This window comes from Oncorhynchus kisutch, linkage group LG4 (assembly GCF_002021735.2).
Source record: "Oncorhynchus kisutch isolate 150728-3 linkage group LG4, Okis_V2, whole genome shotgun sequence".
In the NCBI taxonomy this organism is placed as follows: Eukaryota; Metazoa; Chordata; class Actinopteri; order Salmoniformes; family Salmonidae; genus Oncorhynchus; species Oncorhynchus kisutch.
Window position 1 is genome coordinate 27,088,835 of NC_034177.2, and position 21,448 is coordinate 27,110,282.

Below are 21,448 nucleotides of genomic sequence, written 5' to 3' on the forward strand. Positions count from 1 at the left end.
GCCTGAGATCTCCTCTTCATGACACAAACAGCACAGCAGGGAGAGGCTCAGCCTATTAAACCTCGGCTCCACCAGAACACTACAAACACCATTAACACCTGAGCCCCACCCTCCCATTGGCCCTGATATCCAGCCTCCCATTGGCCCTGATATCCAGCCTCCCATTGACCCTGATATCCAGCCTCCAGTCCATTCAATGGGTCAGATAGAGCATGATCTCCTATCAAGAAAGAGTAAAGTCTGAGCATTGTGTTTGTGAAAGTGAGTGTGAACTTTGTAGCAGGCCAAGCATATAAAAAGAAAGAGCAGAGAAATGTCAGTGCCCTAAGCCATGACTTACTGCGTGAGAGAGAGGGAGAGCAGCCCAGCTGTGGAGCCTGCCACTGCACACAGATACTGTTTGTGATCCTCCGACAGCAACCTGCTTGCTCTGCGGTGGCCTTTCCTGAGACTCTTTCCAATGACTTCCAATGAATCACTACTCTCTCAATACACTGACAAGCCTAAACGTGCCCTGTTCCCCTACTGCTGTGTGTGGGTGTGTATGTGTGTGTGCGTGTTCGTACACGCATGTGTTTAGTGACAGCGACTTATCTACAGCTCAGTAGTAATGCCGCTGTGACTCAGACAGGTGTGTGTCAACGGCAAGGGGATACTGCCTCTTATCTCCCCTGTGCTTTCCCTTTCGTCTCTGTCTCTCTCTCATTCAATAATAATCACCCCATCATGAAGGCTTTATCTCTGGGTGTAATAAACAGCAGGGCACACACTGATCCTGCACTGCTGGGACCTGGGGACCTGAGAGGGGAGAGGGTTCCTACTCTTCCCAGCACAGAGCACACGTGGAAGAGAGAACAGGTGGGATGGGAGCCTATTGTCAACTGTGTGTAGTTGTAGTAGTTGTGACTCATTACTTTGACATCACATAATGCTGTGGTCAATGACTCAGGTATCGATCGCATGAGCTTAGGTCCTCTCCAGGAGAAATGAAAGCTCTGTAAGTTGGACAAACTGTTGTCCTTCCTCCTTAATATACAGTGGGGCAAAAAAGTATTTAGTCAGCCACCAATTGTGCAAGTTCTCCCACTTAAAAAGATGAGAGAGGCCTGTAATTTTCATCATAGGTACACTTCAACTATGACAGACAAAATTTGAAAAAGAAATCCAGAAAATCACATTGTAGGATTTTTAATGATTTTATTTGCAAATTATGGTGGAAAATAAGTATTTGGTCACCTACAAACAAGCAAGATTTCTGGCTCTCACAGACCTGTAACTTCCTCTTTAAGAGGCTCCTCTGTCCTCCACTCATTACCTGTATTAATGGCACCTGTTTGAACTTGTTATCAGTATAAAAGACACCTGTCCACAACCTCAGACAGGCACACTCCAAACTCCACTATGGCCAAGACCAAAGAGCTGTCAAAGGACACCAGAAACAAAATTGTAGAATCTGCAATAGGTAAGCAGCTTGGTTTGAAGAAATCAACTGTGGGAGCAATTATTAGGAAATGGAAGACATACAAGACCACTGATAATCTCCCTCGATCTGGGGCTCCATGCAAGATCTCACCCCGTGGGGTCAAAATGATCACAAGAACGGTGAGCAAAAATCCCAGAACCACACGGGGGGACCTAGTGAATGACCTGCAGAGAGCTGGGACCAAAGTAACAAAGCCTACCATCAGTAACACACTACGCCGCCAGGGACTCAAATCGTGCAGTGCCAGACGTGTCCCCCTGCTTAAGCCAGTACATGTTCAGGCCCGTCTGAAGTTTGCTAGAGAGCATTTGGATGATCCAGAAGAAGATTGGGAGAATGTCATATGGTCAGATGAAACCAAAATATAACTTTTTGGTAAAAACTCAACTCGTCGTGTTTGGAGGACAAAGAATGCTGAGTTGCATCCAAAGAACACCATACCTACTGTGAAGCATGGGGGTGGAAACATCATGCTTTGGGGCTGTTTTTCTGCAAAGGGACCAGGACGACTGATCCGTGTAAAGGAAAGAATGAATGGGGCCATGTATCGTGAGATTTTGAGTGAAAACCTCCTTCCATCAGCAAGGGCATTGAAGATGAAACGTGGCTGGGTCTTTCAGCATGACAATGATCCCAAACACACCGCCCGGGCAATGAAGGAGTGGCTTCGTATGAAGCATTTCAAGGTCCTGGAGTGGCCTAGCCAGTCTCCAGATCTCAACCCCATAGAAAATCTTTGGAGGGAGTTGAAAGTCCGTGTTGCCCAGCAACAGCCCCAAAGCATCACGGCTCTAGAGGAGATCTTCACAGTGTTTCACAGTGTGTGAAAACCTTGTGAAGTCTTACAGAAAATGTTTGACCTCTGTCATTGCCAACAAAGGGTATATAACAAAGTATTGAGATAAACTTTTGTTATTGACCAAATACTTATTTTCCACCATAATTATACAACCATAATTCATTAAAAATCCTACAATGTGATTTTCTGAATTTTTTTTCTAATTTTGTCTGTCATAGTTGAAGTGTATCTATGATGAAAATTACAGGCCTGTCTCATCTTTTTAAGTGGGAGAACTTGCACAATTGGTGGCTGACTAAATACTTTTTTGCACCACTGTACTTGGTTTACCATTGTTGGCACAGTGTCTGGTAGACCAGGTGTGCCCTGGCAGAGATAGGTTTGTGCCAGCCAAGCCTCTGTGCCAGGGGCAGGTGAAATGGTTTTCTTTTCGGAGGATGTATTGAGCCATGCTGCACAAAGACACCCCTCCCTCCTATCGTTCCACTGGGGGAACTAAGAGGCAGGTTAACACCAACCAACCCTGAGTCTGTTACTCTGCTCTGAACAACATGTCCTGCTGCTCAATGTTTTAACCACAGAAACAACAGAAAGCAGAATATACATCTCTTCACACTGACCCATTGGGGTGACCCATACTGACCACAACTCTACTTGGACCATGACCCCACACAACCACATGTCTCTAAATCACCATTAAAACAACCCTCAGCTGCCACCGTGCCAACTTTCAGTCAATATCAAGTTGGGCCAATATCACCCAGCACTGCTGCCAGCTGTGCCTCTGTGTACCAATTTGCTGAAACTGAAGTCAGCGCACCATCTCAGGTGACTGATAAATAATTCAGTTAATAAAATAAGACATGTTTAAGTCATCTGTAAGTCACAATAAAGCGAAGGACACGTCCCAGAGGTTTCTGATTCCCACAAGGGTTGACTGGATCATTGATCTGTTTCTGATAGGAGACAATGAAAGGACTGCAAGGCCTTAAGGCGTCTTCATACTAGGTTGGTTTGCTCCTAACAGAACACGGCTAGGCGTAAGCCAATGTCTGTGCTTCCAAACTCCCTTAAAATACCTCCCTCTTGAGACACAGTAGCAACAACATAGCCAGTAACACTTCCTCAAAATAGTCTGAATTAATGTAAGATAAATCAAGAAATCTATTTTTGCAGAGGTCTTGGTCACGCAATTTTACATGTAGCTAAGATATTTGGTGCAGTATTTCGCAAGCAAAACATTTGCATGAAAACCAGTCATCTCTCGTTGAATGACAACAAACAATGAATTGAAGAATCTTGTCCGTAGTTCCTAACCCCTCTACTGTTGACCAATCATAAGGAAGGGTCGTAGACTTTGGCTACCAAACTTCGACTTGCCTCAACAGCTGAAAAAAAACCCTGCTGAACAACAAAACAAACAAAAACGTAACAAAATGTAATTCTAATATATGTCCGAACTGGCGCTCCCCGTTTCGACTGGGAAGCTTTATACCAGGCCACCTGAAAGAGCAGGCCCAGGCCCACACAGGAGAGCATCCTGACTGGTTGCATCACTGCCTGGTATGGCAACTGCTCGGCCTCTGACCGCAAGGCACTGCAGAGGGTAGTGCGTACAGCCCAGTACATCACTGGGGCCAAGCTTCCTGCCATCCAGGACCTCTATATCAGACCGCACAGCAAGCGGTACCAGAGCGCCAAGTCGAGGTCCAAAAGGCTTCTTAACAGCTTCTACCCCCAAGCCATAAGACTCCTGAACAGCTAATCAAAGGGCTACCAAGACCCCTATTTTACACTGATGCTACTATCTGTTTATAATCTATGCATAGTAACTTTAACTCTACCTACATTTACATATTACCTCGATTACCTCAACTAGCAGGAGTGGCCTCGCTTGTTATTTTACTGCTGCTGTTTAATTATTTGTTACTTTTATTTTCTATTTTTTACATAAGACTTATTTTAATTGATATTTTCTTAACTTCTTAAAGCATTGTTGGCTAAGTATTCGGCGCATGTGACGAATAAAATCTGATTTGATTTGAAAGGCCAGCTAGCTGCAACACACAGTGCAGTCTGCAGAGAGCATGTCAGGAGCTGATACAAGGGTGATAACATGTTGCTCTACAAGGGTGATTACAGGTATCGTTTTTACCCCTGCGTCCCCTCACCCATCACTCCTGTTACAGATGTAGGGCCCTATGAAATCAGTTTAATTTTTTCCCAAATTCAATTTTTACCATTTTGTTTTTTGTTTTGTTTCTGTTTTCACTGCTGTTTTTTTTTGGGGGGGGGGTTACTCTTAAAACCACACTTTTTAAATAGAAAAACAACTAAATAGGATGTTTTAAGCCCACAACAATGCTTAAACCACATCAGGAGACCACTTTTGAGGTCAGGGAAAAAAAATTGAAATCAAGATTTTTGGGTGTAGCTACCCTTTCATTCCAGTGTGCACCAACCAAGCAAGAAGTTGTTGTTCAGCGATATTTTTGTAGCAGACATTTTGAGAGCCTTTGTGGCTTTCATTAGAAACACCGCAAGAGAGCTCCAATCATTATCACTGTCTTCCCTTCTCACCAAGTATATAAAGGAATCCTCATTAAGTCACAGATAGAGAGCGAGAGAGTGTGAGGAAGGAGGGAGTGGGAGAGAAAGAGAGGGAATATATGTACAGAGTAATGGCAGCAAAATAGCTATAGGTAATTGTATAATAGTGTAACCGATGATTACGGATGAGGACCGCCCTGAAAATGTACTGTTTTAATAAAAATGATATATATATATCAGGGCTTTGTGATGGCCACTGACTCAACTCCAGCCACTTTAATAATGGGAATTGACGGGAAATTATGTAAATATATCACTAGCCACTTTAAACAATGCTACCTTATATAATGTTACTTACCCTACATTATTCATCTCATATGCATATGTATATACTGTACTCTATATCATCGACTGCATCCTTATGTAATACATGTATCACTAGCCACTTTAACTATGCCACTTTGTTTACATACTCATCTCATATGTTATACTGTACTCGATATCATCTACTGTATCTTGCCTATGCTGCTTTGTACCATCACTCATTCATATATCCTTATGTACATATTCCTTATCCCCTTACACTGTGTATAAGACAGTAGTTTTTTGGGAATTGTTAGTTAGATGACTTGTTCGTTATTACTGCATTGTCAGAACTAGAAGCACAAGCATTTCGCTACACTCGCATTAACATCTGCTAACCATGTGTATGTGACAAATAAAATTTGATTTGATTTGATTTGATTTGATTTCAATACCTTGACTTTGTTGTCCTTAAGCCATTTTACCACAACTTTGGAAGTATGCTTGGGGTCATTGTCCATTTGGAAGACCCATTTGCGACCAAGCTTTAACTTCCTGACTGATGTCTTGAGATGTTTGAGTTTGAGTTTATTTGTATTTTTACAGGGACAGTGCACATTAATCAACATTTCAGTAAAAGTGCCGGTTTTAGCCTACCGGCTAATTTTCAACCGCAGTCCCTGGGCAGGTTATTAAAAACAATTACAATATAGACAATAGCAACATAGAACAAGCAAGACATAGCAACATAGGACAAGCAAGACATAGCATACAGACAGAGCAACATAGGACAAGCAAGACGTAGCATACAGACAGAGCAGCATAAAACAAAAAGCAGCAAGACAAAATTCATAAAAGCAACAAAGTGTTGTTGCTTCAATATAGCCACATAATTTTCCCCCCTCATGAAGCCATCTATTTTGTGAAGTGCACCAGTCCCTCCTGCAGCAAAGCACCACAACATGATGTTGCCACCCCCTTGCATCATGGTTGGGATGGTGTTCTTTGGCTTGCAAGCCCCCCCCCTTTTCCCTCCAAACATAGCTATGGCAATTATGGCCAAACAGTTATATTTTTGTTTCATCAGACCAGAAGACATTTCTCCAAAGTATGATCTTTGTCCCCATGTGCAGTTGCAAACAGTAGTCTGGCTTTTTTATGGGGGTTTTGGAGTAGTGTCTTCTTCCTTGCTGAGCAGCCTTTCAGGTTATGTCGATATAGGACTCATTTTACTGTGGATATTGATACTTTTGTACCTGTTTCCTCCAGCATCTTCACAAGGTCCTTTGCTGTTGTTCTGGGATTGATTTGCACTTTTCGCACCAAAGTACGTTCATCTCTAGGAGACAGAACGCGTCTCCATCCTGAGCGGTATGACGGCTGTGTGGTCCCATGGTGTTTATACTTAAGGTACTATTGTTTGTACAGATGAACGTGGTACCTTCAGGCATTTGGAAATTGCTCCCAAGGATGAACCAGACTTGTGGAGGTTTTGGCTGATTTCCTTTGATTTTCCCATGATGTCAGGCAAAGATGCACTGAGTTTGAAGGTAGGCCTTGAAATACATCCACAGGTACACCTCCAATTGACTAAAATTATGTCAATTAGCCTATCAGAAGCTTCTAAAGCCATGACATCATTTTCTGGAATTGTCCAAGCTGTTTAATGGCACAGTCAATTTAGTGTATGTAAACTTCTGACCCACTGGAATTGTGATACAGATTAAACAATCTGTCTGTAAACAATTGTTGGAAAAATTACTTGTGATCAGTAGATGTCCTAACCAACTTGCCAAAACTTTAGTTTGTTAACAAGACATTTGTGGAGTGGTTGAAAAATGAGTTTTATGACTCCAACCTATGTGTATGTAAACTTCTGACTTCAACTGTAAATACAGTACCAGTCAAAGGGTTGGACACATCTACTCATTCAAGGGTTGGCTACTTTGAAGAATCTGAAATATAAAATATATTTTGATTTGTTTAACACATTGGATCTTTACAACGTGATCAAAATGTGCTTCAGCAAGGTGTCATAGCAAACGAGTATCATGAAATACATGCTTACCAAAAACAGGGCACACTGTGACTTGACCATAGATCGTATATATAAAGGACTTGACAGAGAAATGTCAGCTAGTTAGGCTAGCAAACTGCAGCTAGATATACCCTGCTAGCTGTCAGCTTGGCTAAACAGTAAACACAGAACATCACGTCCCTGATTTGAGTCCTCGGCAGCGCATGCAGTCAGGAGCGGAGGTCAGGAGCAGAGGACAGGAGCGGAGGACAGGAGCAGAGGACAGGAGCAGAGGACAGGAGCAGAGGACAGGAGCAGAGGACAGGAGCGGAGGTTAGGAGCAGAGGACAGGAGCAGAGGACAGGAGCGGAGGACAGGAGCAGAGGACAGGAGCAGAGGACAGGAGCAGAGGACAGGAGCAGAGGACAGGAGCGGAGGTCAGGAGCAGAGGACAGGAGCAGAGGACAGGAGCAGAGGACAGGAGCAGAAGACAGGAGCAGAGGACAGGAGCGGAGGACAGGAGCAGAGGACAGGAGCGGAGGACAGGAAAACATTAAATGTGTTTTTAATCTGCCGATTATAATAGTGACCATGGTCATATGGCTGACAAATAACCGCCATCCAAAATTCCATGACCATCGCAAAAGGTCTTTGCTTTTCATGAATGAGGACGTTTCTCATTTGGGTCTCTCTGGGCTGTCTGTCAGGTAGAGGGAGGGGAGATGAGGGGAGGGAGTGGGGAAGGCAGCCACTGGGGAGGACAGAACAAAGCACATTAAGCCCTCCTGTGGCTCTGACACGTGGAGATCTGTGACCTGTTACCTCTACAGTACCACCACATTACTCTCGCTGCCTTTTACCAAACACGGAGGGAGGGAGGGAGGGAGGGAGGGAGGGAGGGAGGGAGGGAGGGAAAACTAAGGCTGAGGAAGTGATAAGAGTTCTTCCAGGAAGTGGTGGTGATTTTGCATTCTAGCCATGTACTGTACTGACTGACTAAATGCTATACTTGTTTTCCCCACAGGAAAAACTGTTTACATATTGCTTTTTGTCTTGCAGTAAATTAGAGCTTTGCATTCTGTTCAGGTTCCTTCGACCCATTTCACTGTTGAGAGAAGTATGAGGAGAGAAGTGTGGATTTTTGAGCCAGAAATGTTGAGTTTGCAAATCATCATGCCACACAAATATGCAGTATGCATGAACAAACACACCCACCGACACCCATTCAAGGGTACACACACACCCTCCCTGTTAGTCTTTATCAATCTTAGTGCCATGTGGTTTCCGTGCTGCTCACTAAGAAGACCCTTTGTCCTCACAGCGTGCTTGAGTGCTGTTGCTGTCATCAGCCCCAGGACACAGCTACTTATCCCCTGTTTCATTCCCTACCAGCGTGGGGGGGGCTATTTATAACCTCTGCAATCAGAGGAGCGCTACCTCCCTAGCATCAGCTGCTCCAGCCTTTAGCACCAATCTGTCCCCCACACCCTGAGGTCGACCCACAGACACACACACAATGGCATCCTATTTCCTATTAAGTACACTACTTTTGATCAGGGCCCATAGGGGTCTGATTAAAAGTAGTGCGCTATATGGGGAATATGGTGCCATTTGGGATGCACAACAGACATAGCCAGGCCTACGACAGCACCACACTAATCCCACGACAGGAACAGGCACACAGCATCACTCCCTCTCTGCTGTCAACTTCCATCTCACATTGACTTTCTGCTATATTCATACAAACACACAACACTAATTGTGTATAGGGTGTTCCTAAGGACCCACTGTATTTTCTCCTTCCTCCATCTCTATCACTCACTCTCCCTCTCCATGACTGTGTCTGCTGATCCCTCCTCTCACCTCCCAGTCATCCACTTACACCACTTTGACAACACATATCAGTCCCAGGTAATGTACTTTTGTATAAAATAAAATACAAATCTTCCCACGAGTGAATCTAGCTGATCACTGCTCTAGTCTCTCCCTAGATTTAAATTTCTCTTTGAGAGATGTCTTCCAGCCTACCTCCGGAGGTAGTGTTGGAGACATCTACACCACATACCCCCCTCTGAGTGGTATAGTGTAAAGACAATGGGGGTTTCTCGTTTGAGAAAAAGACCGTCCTCCGTCCTCTCTCCTCCGTGACCCAGGAAAAAAAGCGGTTGAGTGGTTGCGGAGTGTGTCAATTCGTTAGTAGGCAAGCGGTAGTGTCCTCCCCTTCTCGACAGCCACCTTCCATCAAGGATACTCATGTGTATCCTACTGTGGATCCGCCCCCCCCCTTTGAATCAGCTTTTGTTTTATCAGAGGAGAAAAACATGCACACATTTAAGAACAATATGCTACTTATTATTTTATCTATAAATGTCTTGCACAACTAATTTTGATCACTTTACACATTTATTTTGGGATAAGTGTTGCAAATCTGTTGTTGAACAGAGATGGATCTTACTACACATATTTTACTAATGTAAATCCACCCTAAGAGACAAATCCTGCAATTGAGATGATGAAGTGTCCTCCATCAGTTGGGACGTGGAAGCAGGGTGCTGGGTGCTAGAGAGGGTGACAGTGATTTGGAGTTTGCTTCATACTCGGCCTTGAACAGTCACAAACACTGAATAATTAGTCAGAGGTCTGCATGTGTACAGCTATCATTAAATACTTCTATCTCCCCAGCCCCTCCCTAAACAGCAGCTACTTGTTCCCTCATTCACAGTCCTCTGCTTCAACCTCTCCTCTTCTCCTCTCCTCCTTTCCCTCCTTGCTGTTTGTTATCCTGTAATTATATCTACCATTGTCATCTCTCCTGGAACCCAAGGAGGAGGAGGAGCAGGGGGAGAAATAGTCTGTGTATTGCTGAGACAGCAGAATGTCACCCTAGAGGCCTGCAGAGTTTTGGGCTCCAACCCACCAGCCTGTTCTAATCACAGCCATATTTAACCAGCGTGGAAGATCCAGGGTTCCATCTCAGCCCTGCAGACACCAGAGACCACACTGCCACATAGGAGGAGGACGAGGAGGAGGGAGCTGTTCACACCTACTCTGATGCCCATAAACAGGACATACCAGGCCTGGAGTGTAGAGGTGCTGGTACAGGGCAAAGCAAATCAAATCAAATCAAATCTAATTTTATTTGTCACATACACATGGTTAGCAGATGTTAATGCGAGTGTAGCGAAATGCTTGTGCTTCTAGTTCCGACAATGCAGTAATAACCAACAAGTAATCTAGCTAACAATTCCAAAACTACTACCTTATAGACACAAGTGTAAGGGGATAAAGAATATGTACATAAAGATATATGAATGAGTGAATGTACAGAGCGGCCTAGGCAAGATACAGTAGATGGTATTGAGTGCAGCACTGTGACTCCACATAGAATTGACTGCCTCTGCTCTGCCCCTCACCACGCCCTCCTCTCCTCTAGGCTGTTCCACCTGCATCTGCAATTAACAATTAAATAAAAACAGCCAGAGCTAATTATAGCCTCTCCCCTGGAGGCTAGGCGCTGCTGGGAGGGCGTCGCCTTCCACACAGGCCAATTTATCTCCCCCACACCCAGTAAACACAGTCACAACCTCCTCCAATTAACGCTTCTCACAGCAACACCAACACAGACCAGAACAACTAAGTAACTGACTATTACTCAGAGCAGCTACAGAAGCCTGTCAACACATACATTTACACCATTCTGATTAGTCCACACCTGGAATGTCAACAATGTCAAACAGCTGTTCAAATTCACACAGTGATATAACAGCCCCGTGTTGTAATGTACCTCACTGTGTACAGCATATAATTAGACTATTCACAGTGACAGTAGGTATGTCCAGGCTAAGTTCAAACATCAGACATTACACAGCCATGTTCCGGATCACCTGACCTCAGATCAGCTGAGGGGCCCAACACAAACAGACATTCCAACAAAGCCCCTTTGTCTGGCCTGCACAGGACCTGACCTGGGATCTGCTGCGTGCTGCTTCCCAACACAAACACATCCCAGACCACAGACAAAGGCCCTTTATTCCCCTGCAGGGACCTGACCAGCACATGGACTCACTGACTGGCCGGTCGGTCAGCTCTGGCTCTGCCGTGTCGGCACTCTGCAAGCTACCACTGCATGTGGACTTACTGGACCCACCACAGTGAGAAAGGGAGGGAGGAAGGGAGAGAGGGAGAGAGATTTAACCATTTGTACATGGTTACAACACTGTATATATACATAATGACATTTGCAATATCTTTATTATTTTGGAACATCTGTGAGTGTAATGTTGACTGTTAATTGTTATTGTTTATTTAACTTTTGTATATTACCTACCTCACTTACTTTGGCAATGAGAGAGTGAGAGAGTGAGAGAGAGGGAGGGAGGGGACAGAGAGAGAGAGATAGAGAGAGAGAGGAGAGAGAGCAGGAGAGAGGAGAGAGAGATAGGAGAGAGGAAGAGAGAGAGTGAGGGAGAGACTGAGAGGGAGAGAGAGAGAGAGAGGGAGGGAGAGAGAGAGGGGGAGAGAGGATAGAGAGAAAGAGAAGGGTAGATACTATAAGGGTAGACACAGGAAAACCTGGCTCCCTGTAGAGGAAAGGCTGTGCAACCACTGCACAACAGCAGAACCTGAGACAGAGCTGCATTTCCTGACAAAATATAAAACATATAAAACAATTAGTGTCATATACCCAAATTTGAAACCCTCATTCAAGGTTTCAAAGACCTCTCTGATGAGGATAGGCTACCCGTCCTGTTAGGGGAGGACGCAGATAGCTGTGGGTTGGCAGCGCACTACATTGTTGCCTGCCATAAGATAAGGGACAGTGTCTGCCAGAAAAATCAACTTGCACATGTACTCTACTGTATGCTTATTGTTATTGTTCAATGTATGGTTATTGTTGTTACTGTTGTTATTGTTGTTACTGTTGTTACTGTTGTTATTGTTGTTACTGTTGTTATTGTTGTTATTGTTGTTATTGTTGTTATTGTTGTTACTGTTGTTACTGTTGTTACTGTTGTTACTGTTGTTATTGTTGTTACTGTTGTTATTGTTGTTACTGTTGTTACTGTTGTTACTGTTGTTACTGTTGTTATTGTTGTTACTGTTGTTACTGTTGTTACTATTGTTACTGTTGTTACTGTTGTTACTGTTGTTATTGTTGTTATTGTTGTTACTGTTGTTATTGTTGTTATTGTTGTTATTGTTGTTACTGTTGTCCTTTTGGCAATTTTGATTCTTATTATTTTAATATTGTAAATATCCAAAGGAAGCTTTGGCAATATGTACATTGTTATGTCATGCAAATAAAGCAAATTGGATTGAATTGAATTGATTCACAGATTAGACCATGTTTATACAGTATGATCCCCTTTCAAACAACCACATCTTTAACTATTTCTTGTTGGAATTCTACCTTTTATATAGCTATTACATAGGCAGCAAGTGAGCAAGAGACATTCAACTTTGACCTTGTTGTTGCGACCATTGTCATGGTAACCTGACAGAGCAAGCAGCATTAATCAAGTTCTAAATTCCTCCGATAGGACAGAATGCAATGCACTGCTTTCATTTCTGCACATTCACAAACAGTAAGTCAGCAGCTCCAGATACTTAATTTGTAAATAATTACCTTGTAATGGGTTTTAAATTAAACGTATGTTTTTTTTTGTGCAAAAAAGAGCCGGTAATATTGCTATTTGGGCCAGGCTTCTGCATGCAGACTGCCATTTTGATTATACTTTTTCATAATGACAAGGACAAGTTTGATGTTGGAGAACAAATATAGAATGTTCCGGATTGAATGCGTGCCAAAGCCGGTAAGATGATAGGGGACATTTCTACTGAGGGGTTGGCGGGATGTTTAAACATACAATATTACTGCAATCAGGACAAGGTCATTTCGTCGGAAATAAATGTAAAGGTTTTATACTTTTCAGATATAAAGAAAAGTAATCAAAAGTTGGCGGCATGCTAATGTTGACGACAAAACATCTTGGTTTGAAAGATGTATGAGAGTGACACCCCACAGACACAGAGAGAGACAGTGAGAGTAGCAGAGATATGGGGAATATGACACATGCCTCTTGACCTTTCCAGATACTAATCATACCCTCCAGGCAGCCTTCCCGACAGTAGCAGCAGCAACAGAGCCAGCCAGACGTGAGTCCCCCGGCCCAGACTTCAACACCCTGTCCCACTCCATCCTGTTACCAGCGCCTTGATTTACACACTGATAAATGAACTGTGATACGCTGTAGTGGAGATCAGTGGGGAAAGAGCATGGCCACTGACCTCACATTAGCTAAACCCACACAAGCAGTGTATCTCCTCACTCCGTTTAACCTATAGATGAGCGAGAGCATAATTATGAGCCTGATGAGGTAAAGCAACAGAGTGCAGGACTAAGCCTATATTGTACTGTAGCTCCTGGCTACATATCTCACGTGAACTACAGAGGAAAACATTTGTCCACAGAATGAACGCTGATGATTATTGTGAGTTATAATGCAGTGGAGACGGACGCAAGGGGAAACTCTTCAAGCGAATCTCAGATGAATATCTGGCTGAGGTGCAGTGAGGCCATGAGTGGCTCAACAGCTTAAGATTCCTTTGAAGCAGGGGTTCTCCACCTTCTTCTCTCTCAGACCCAATGACATTCCTCCAGAAACCTGGGGCGCCATTACGGACAACATCTTAATCCAAATTCTATGAATGCTATAAAGTGCTAGTTGAATTCATTGTTGGCCCAAAATGTGAGCAAAGATTGTGTTATTGTGATTTTCACTGACCCATTGAAACTCCAATAAGGTCCCTTAGGGATCTCTAGCCATCTGAGAAAAGGTTAAGAGGACTCAGGTGGCTGGAAAAAGTCCAGGTCTGAAGTGATGATGTGAGGTCTGGCGTGTTTCTGGTTCCACTATGGTTAGAATTAGTTCTAAACCAAACATTTATTGCACTGCGTTTTGCATGACTCTCTCTATGACAGTAGTTAATGCAAAGTGGATGCAAATAGGGTGGATGCTATCTAGAAATACTGTATGTTACCATGAGGTCAGTGTTCTGTAGCCCTGGTGTCTGTTACTGAATCAGCAAACAAACACACACCTATGGGAGAACTCAGGCAATGTGTGACGAGCATGGGACTGGCCACTCTGTAGATGCAGGGTGTGAGACAAGCATGTAGGCTACATTCAATTTGTGACTTCCCTTTATGTAACACTGGAGTTAATGTGGCCATCCTGGCATACCATCACCCCACCCCCTCCCCTTCTTCCTGCCGTTAACCCCAAATTTGGAAGGAGGACAGACCCTCAGTGCCAGAGCGGATCAGCACCCGCTAACCCCCCACCGCTCCAGGCCTCACTGTGGGAAAATTACAGTACGGGGATGGGAATGGTGCAGCCGGGCCGGTCGGCTCTTGTTTGTTCTTGCTCCGGTAAGTCGCCTCCAATCACGTCATCAGAGGTGGTTGGACTGGCCCTCTTAACACGATTAGCTTCCCCACACTGAGTGTGTGAGCGGCACGGAATGAGGAACAGAGAGAGACTACAGAAAGACACGGCCAGGAGCAGGGTTGGGGAGTAACGGAACCCTTTACATGTAACTGATTATAAAAAAACTGTAACTGTAATCAATTATGTTACCAGCTAAAATATTGCATTCAAATTACAGATACTAAACTAGATATTTACTTCTAGAATTATGTTTAAATACAGAAAGGATGTTTACGAAAAAGACGCTGTTTCTGTTTTCTCAATGACATTCAAATCGGCATTGAAAAAAGGCTCAATTGCTTGTTCCAACTGAGTGTAACAGTTTAGCTTCCGTCCCTCTCATTGCCCCTACCTTGGCTCAAACCAGGGACCCTCTGCACACATCGACAACAGCCACCCTCGAAGTATCGTTACACATCGCTCCACAAAAGCCGCAAGGGGAACAACTACTTCAAGGTCACAGAGCGAGTGACGTTACCGATTGAAACGCTATTAGCGCGCACCACGCTAACTAGCTCGCCATTTCACATCGGTTACATGAGCACCTGACCACAACTCAGAGAACACTATGGATGGATCGCGGGAAAATAGCAGGAATAGGCTTTTGTAGGCTACATTCCAAGCTGTCTTCCAATGGTATGACTGCTGTCGACATCCAAAGATTATCCAATTTGAATAAACGCTTGGAGGTAACGACGACAACACTGGTGTTGTGCCAGGACAACAACCTGTCCCTCAACATCAGACAAAGGCAAGACAAAGGAGCTGATAGTGGACTACAGGAAACTGAGGGCCCAACACGCCCCCATTCACATCGACGGGGCTGTAGTGGAGGAGGTCAAGAGCTTCAAGTTGTTCGGTGTCCACATCACTAAGGATCTATCATGGTCCACACACACTAACATAGCCATGAAGAGGGCACGACAACACCTCTTCCCCCTGAGGAGACCGAAAATATTTGGCATGTGCCCACAGATCCTCAAAAAATTCTACAACTACACCATTGAGAGCATCTTGACTGACTGCATCACCACTTGGTATAGCAACTGCTTGGGGATTGTGTACGGCCCAGTACAACACTTGGGCCGAGCTTCCTGACATCCAGGACCTCTATACCAGGCGGTGTCAGAGGAAGGCCCTAAAAATGATCAAAGACCCAAGTAATAGACTGTTATTTTTACTGCAAGGCAAGCACTACATATGCACCAAGTCTGGAACCAACAGGACCCTGAAGAGCATCTACCACCATAAGAGCCATAAGACTGCTAAATAGTTAGTCAAATGGATACCCAGATTGGTAGCACCATTGCTTGTTTGCAAACTTTTTTTGTACTGCTTTGACAGTACTACTGAGTAGTGGTGGTGCTTGGCTTGACGTGCAAATTCAGCACACAACATTCTATAATAGAATTGTGTTATTTGACATGTCAAATTAAAAGCTATAGAGTTATATGATGTGTATCTTTTTTGACACGCAGAGACCCAAACAGCGTTCAATGTGCCTCACCCTAATATTTTAGTCTATTTTCACCTCCTAATTTCGCCTACTGTTCTAACTTGGTGGTGCACATGCAGCTTATAACCTGTTTTAGATAAATGGAATCATTGAATATTGTAAGAGCTTTCATTGTCTGTTTACATGCCCCCTTTATTTATCCTACAGTTCTGACTTGTTGTACAGAGAGTACTCTGTAAGAATGACCCATGTTCTGAATTCTGTCACTGTACATTTCAAAACTGCTGAACAAATGCTATAGTTATATTGACTACGTCTGTCATGGCTCATTAATGTCTTAATGGGGACAAAGATCGTACTTTTTGGAGAAATGTCCTCTGATCTGGTGAAACAAAAATAGAACTGTTTGGCCATAATGACCATCGTTATATTTGAAGGAAAAAGGGGGAGGCTTGCAAGCCGAAGAACACCATCCCAACCATGAAGCACGGGGTGGCAGCATCATGTTGTGGGGGTGCTTTGCTGCTGGAGGGACTGGTGCACTTCACAAAATAAATGGCATCATGAGTAAGGAAATTTACGTGGATATATTGAGGCAACATCTCAAGACATCAGTCAGGAAGTTAATGCTTGGTCACAAATGGGTCTAAAGCTTGGTCGCAAATCACAAAGCCCTGACCTCAATCCCATAGAAAATGTGTGGGCAGAACTGAAAAAGCATGTGTGAGCAAGGAGGCCTACAAACCTGACACAGTTACACCAGCTCTGTCAGGAGGAATGGACCAAAATTCACCCAACTTATTGTGGGAAGCTTGTGGAAGGCTACCCGAAACGTTTGACCCAAGTTAAACGATGTAAAGGCAATGCTACCAAATACTAATTGAGTGTATGTACATTTCTGACCCACTGGGAATGTAATGAAAGAAATAAAAGCGGAATAAATCATACTCTCTATTATTACTCTGACATTTCACATTCTTCAAGTAAAGTGGTGATCCTAACTGACCTAAGACAGGGAATGTTTACTAGGATTAAATGTGAGGAATTGTGAAAAACTGAATTTAAATGTATTAGGCTAAGGTGTATGTAAACTTCCGACTTCAATTGTATGTTTTTTTAAAAGGCACTACATGAGGCTGAATGAACTGTTTGGCTGCCAGACAAGGCTCAGCTGAAAGCCAGGTGTAGCAGTGGTAAGGTGATGGGACTGCTGTTGGGACTCTGATGTTGTACCGTAGGAGAATGGAAGAGTGACCATAGAGAAACAGGAGGAAGAGAGGAAACAGAGGGAGTGAACGAGAGCAGAGCGAGTGCGTAATGAGAGCGAATAAAGCGCCAGGGAGAAAAGAGAGACGTTCAAGAGATGAGAGAGGTAGAGTAGGCATGGGGGAGTGGCCAGTGCTTAGTGACAGAGATAGCAGTGGCGTAGAAAGTCCAATACAGACTTTACAGAACAGAGTATCCCAAACCAGCAGTATGCCACGCTGCATCTCTCTGCTTCCTTCTCCTTCTGTATGTCAGCTCAGCTCAGTGAGTCAGAATTTCCTCTGAAGGCAGAAAGAGGGAGTGTTCCTACCGCCCAACCACAGCACCACCCCCCTCTCAACCCTCCACCCTTCACCCAGTAACTCTACCCAACCCAGGGCAGCTAGGCCACCCAGCCTGGCCACACACTGGTCCTCCTAGCCCTCTTTTTACACAGGGTCATCCAGATGAGAACACACACATTTTATGGTGTCAATTTGTTTTGTCCCTTGCACATTTCCCCATAGAAATGAGAAATGAGCTCCTGCTAAAGCATGCTGGTTCCACACTCCCACACGTCTTCACACAGTCTGCTCTCCACATAGTGTTCCAAAGCTTTTCATCTCGGCACTGCATTGTGGAAAGATTTCAATTCCCATTTGGGACTGTCCTCTGGGACATACTAAAAAAGGGCAATTCCACGGTAACAAAGTGATGGCTTGTGCGGTTCGTGCTGGCATTCTGTTACCAAACTTTGTATCTGCACTGTTCTTCAACTAAATGTATTTTTGTAAACCTTTCAGGTTAAATTGTTAAAAGTTGTCCTTGTGCATTGAGTTGTGTTGTTTGTTTAACTTTGCAATCATTGTTTTTTGTTTGGCATTCATTTTAAAGTGAAAAATATGAGTCTCAACATTACTCTGTTATTGTGGAATGTCCCAGAATCCACTCATTCCACAGTTCTCCTTTTTATACTCAAGAAAAGGGAACCATCACCATTGTGTTCAATGAACTGATTCTTCAACTAGACTAACTAAAGTGGGCGAGTGAACAGAAGTGAGAGGATCGACAGGAGTGCGTATATGGAAAGCGAATCAGCTAATTGGGCAGATTTGTTGCCACTCAAGACCGTTTTCCTTGGCTGATTGTGCTGCACAACGAGTCGATTGTTGACAACTGTAGAATTTTAGCTAAGCCTAACTCTAACCCTTTTCCTAATTCTCCTAACCTGCCACGTTAATTATCCTAACCTGCTACGCATTTTAGCTAAGCCTAACCCTAACCCTAAGCCTAACCCTAAGCCTAGCCCTAAGCCTAACCCTAACCCTAACCCTAAGCCTAAGCCTAACCCTAAGCCTAAGCCTAAGCCTAAGCCTAAGCCTAACCCTAAGCCTAAGCCTAAGCCTAAGCCTAAGCCTAAGCCTAAGCCTAAGCCTAACCCTGGCGCTGGAGGGAATACGTACTCCTGACCAATTGTGCTATTTTGTGTATTTTTTTGCGCTGATCTTAACGTTTTTTGTTTCCACCATTGTTTCCTATGATCGGAAAGAGCTTCTGGACATCAGAACAGCTATCATTAACCTTGATTTGAACGAGGACTTCTACTTAAATGAGTCAGAGGTGAAAGACATAATGATTATCCCGGACCAGGCCCAAATCCCTGACACTCGAAGAAAGAGGGGTGTCCGTAAAATGTATATAGTATGTATAAGTAGAAGCCTAAGTATTGTTGTTCATTAGTTTACTCCAATTAGGGGAGGGGTGGTAGGGTTAGGGGAAAATAAGAAAGAAGGAAAACATATATATGTTTTATATACAGAACAAAAATATAAACGCAACATGTAAAGTGTTGGTCCTATGTTTCATGAGATTACGAAATTTTCCAAGTGCACAAAAAGCTAATTTCTCTCAAAATTTGTGCACAAACTTGTTTACATCGCTGTTAGTAAACATTTTATCCTTTGTCAAGATAATTCATCCACCTAACATGTGTGGCATATCAAGAAGACGATTAAACAGCAATATCATTACACAGGTGCACCTTGTGCTGGGGGCAATAAAAGGCCTCTCTAAATGTGCCTTTTTGTCACGCAACACAGATGTCTCACGTTTTGAGGGAGTGTGCAATTGGCATGCTGACTGCAGGAATTTCCACCAGAGCTGTTGCCAGATAATGTAATGTTCATTTCTATACCATAAGCCGCTATAACGTTGTTTTACAGAATTTGGCAGTACTCACAACCAACCTCACAACCGCAGACCATGTGTAACCACTCCAGCCCAGGACCTCCACTTCCAGTGGGAGGGCAGAGGAGTATTTCTGTCTGTAATAATGCCCTTTTGTGGAGAAAAACTAATTCTATACCCTCACAGACATAGACTGGGCACCCCTGCCCAGTCATGTGAAATCCATAGATTAGGGCTTCATATTTCTTTTCTCCAAATAACTGATTTTCTTATATGAACTGTAACTCAGCAAAATCTTTTAAATTGTTACATTTTGCGTTTATATTTTTGTTAAGTATATACTGTATATACTGTATATAGATATATTGCTGAAAGGCCCAGTGCAGTCAAACATGTGATTTCCTGTGTTTTATATACATTTCCACACTATGAGCTGGAATAACCCTATAAAATTGTGAACATGATGATAATGCACTTTTAGTGTAAGAGCTGTTTAAAAAGACCACCGGAAATTTCAGCCTGTTCTGGTGGGATGGAGTTTTGGCCTATTGAATAGACCAAACCTCTCTGCCAATAACAGCTAGTTTTCAGTTGTCCCCTCCTCACTCAGACCACTCCAAGACAGTACTAGAAAAAGTATTAGTTGAGAAACTGCTCTTTGCTAAGAAGTTATTTTTGTTTCTTTTTGACAACTTTAACTGAAAACAATCACAGTAAGGTACTTAAAGAGCGACCTCTCCTAAAAACCAATTATGCTCTTTGAAAACCGCCTATGTGGCATAGATATGAGTCAGAAACATTTATTATAGTGTCAAAATTGACTACAAACTGTAAATAGGATCATTTTGGTCATAAAGTGAGCCTCATCTAAAACAGAGTTTGGAACATCGGTGCGTCACAACGATTAAATGAAGGTTGGGTTTGGATTTAAATTATGTAAATAAATCATGCCCCCTTTTGCCAAGCCCCATGTGAAAATCACCCCTCTGCCTACTTTGCTGAATTTTTCATCGCCCCAAACGCGTTCAAAGGATCACGGCCATTTGAGGATTGACCATCCAATGCATGCTTCCAGCACGATGCACAGCCAACTATGGTTTGCATGCCCTGCCGAGGACTATATCATGAGGAATAGGTGGTTGGACTTTATTGGTCCCCAGTGGTGGCGAGTATAAACCGCTAGTATATTTTGATAATTATTATCCCTATCATCGCAAGCATACTTTGCTCTAGCTAGCCACCACCTAGCTAGCTGGCTAACGTTGGCAAACCTCAATACAATTCAGATTGTATTATTGTATTATCTTAGTCAGCTAACTAACATTGAGGGGACCACCGTATTTTAGCTCGCTAACATTAGCATTACTAGCTATATTTCACAAACTTAGCTACTAACAGTCATCAAAAAGTAAATTTGATGATATCACAATATGGCAAAGTTGTTTAGCAGGCTTCCGGCGGCTTCAGGCACCGACAGAGATGGCCGCCTCGCTTCGCGTTCCTAGGAAACGATGCAGCATTTTGTTTTTTATATGTGATGTGTTATTTCTTACATTGGTACCCCAGGTAATCTTAGGTTTTATTACATACAGTCGGGAGGAACTATTGGATATAAGAGCAACATCAACTCACCAACATTACGACCAGGAATGCGACTTTCCCGAAGAGGATCCTCTGTTTGGTCCACCACCCAGGACAAAGGATCGAATCCCAGCCGGCGACCCAAAACAACGACGCCGTAGAAGGGGCAGACGGAGCTGTCTTCTGGTCAGGCTCCGGAGACGGGCACATTGCGCACCACTCCAGAGCATACTACTCGCCAATGTCCAGTCTCTTGACAACAAGGTAGATGGAATCCGAGCAAGGGTTGCCTTCCAGAGAGACAGCCGGGACTGTAACGTTCTTTGTTACACGGAAA

At 43.6% G+C, this 21,448-nt stretch overlaps 1 protein-coding gene across 2 annotated transcripts in view; it reads right to left on the reverse strand.

The window, feature by feature from the left end:
* LOC109889322 (guanine nucleotide-binding protein G(o) subunit alpha) overlaps window positions 1-21,448 on the reverse strand; it is a 157,746-nt gene that overhangs the window by 105,645 nt on the left and 30,653 nt on the right. The gene's annotated exons all lie outside the window — the stretch shown is intronic.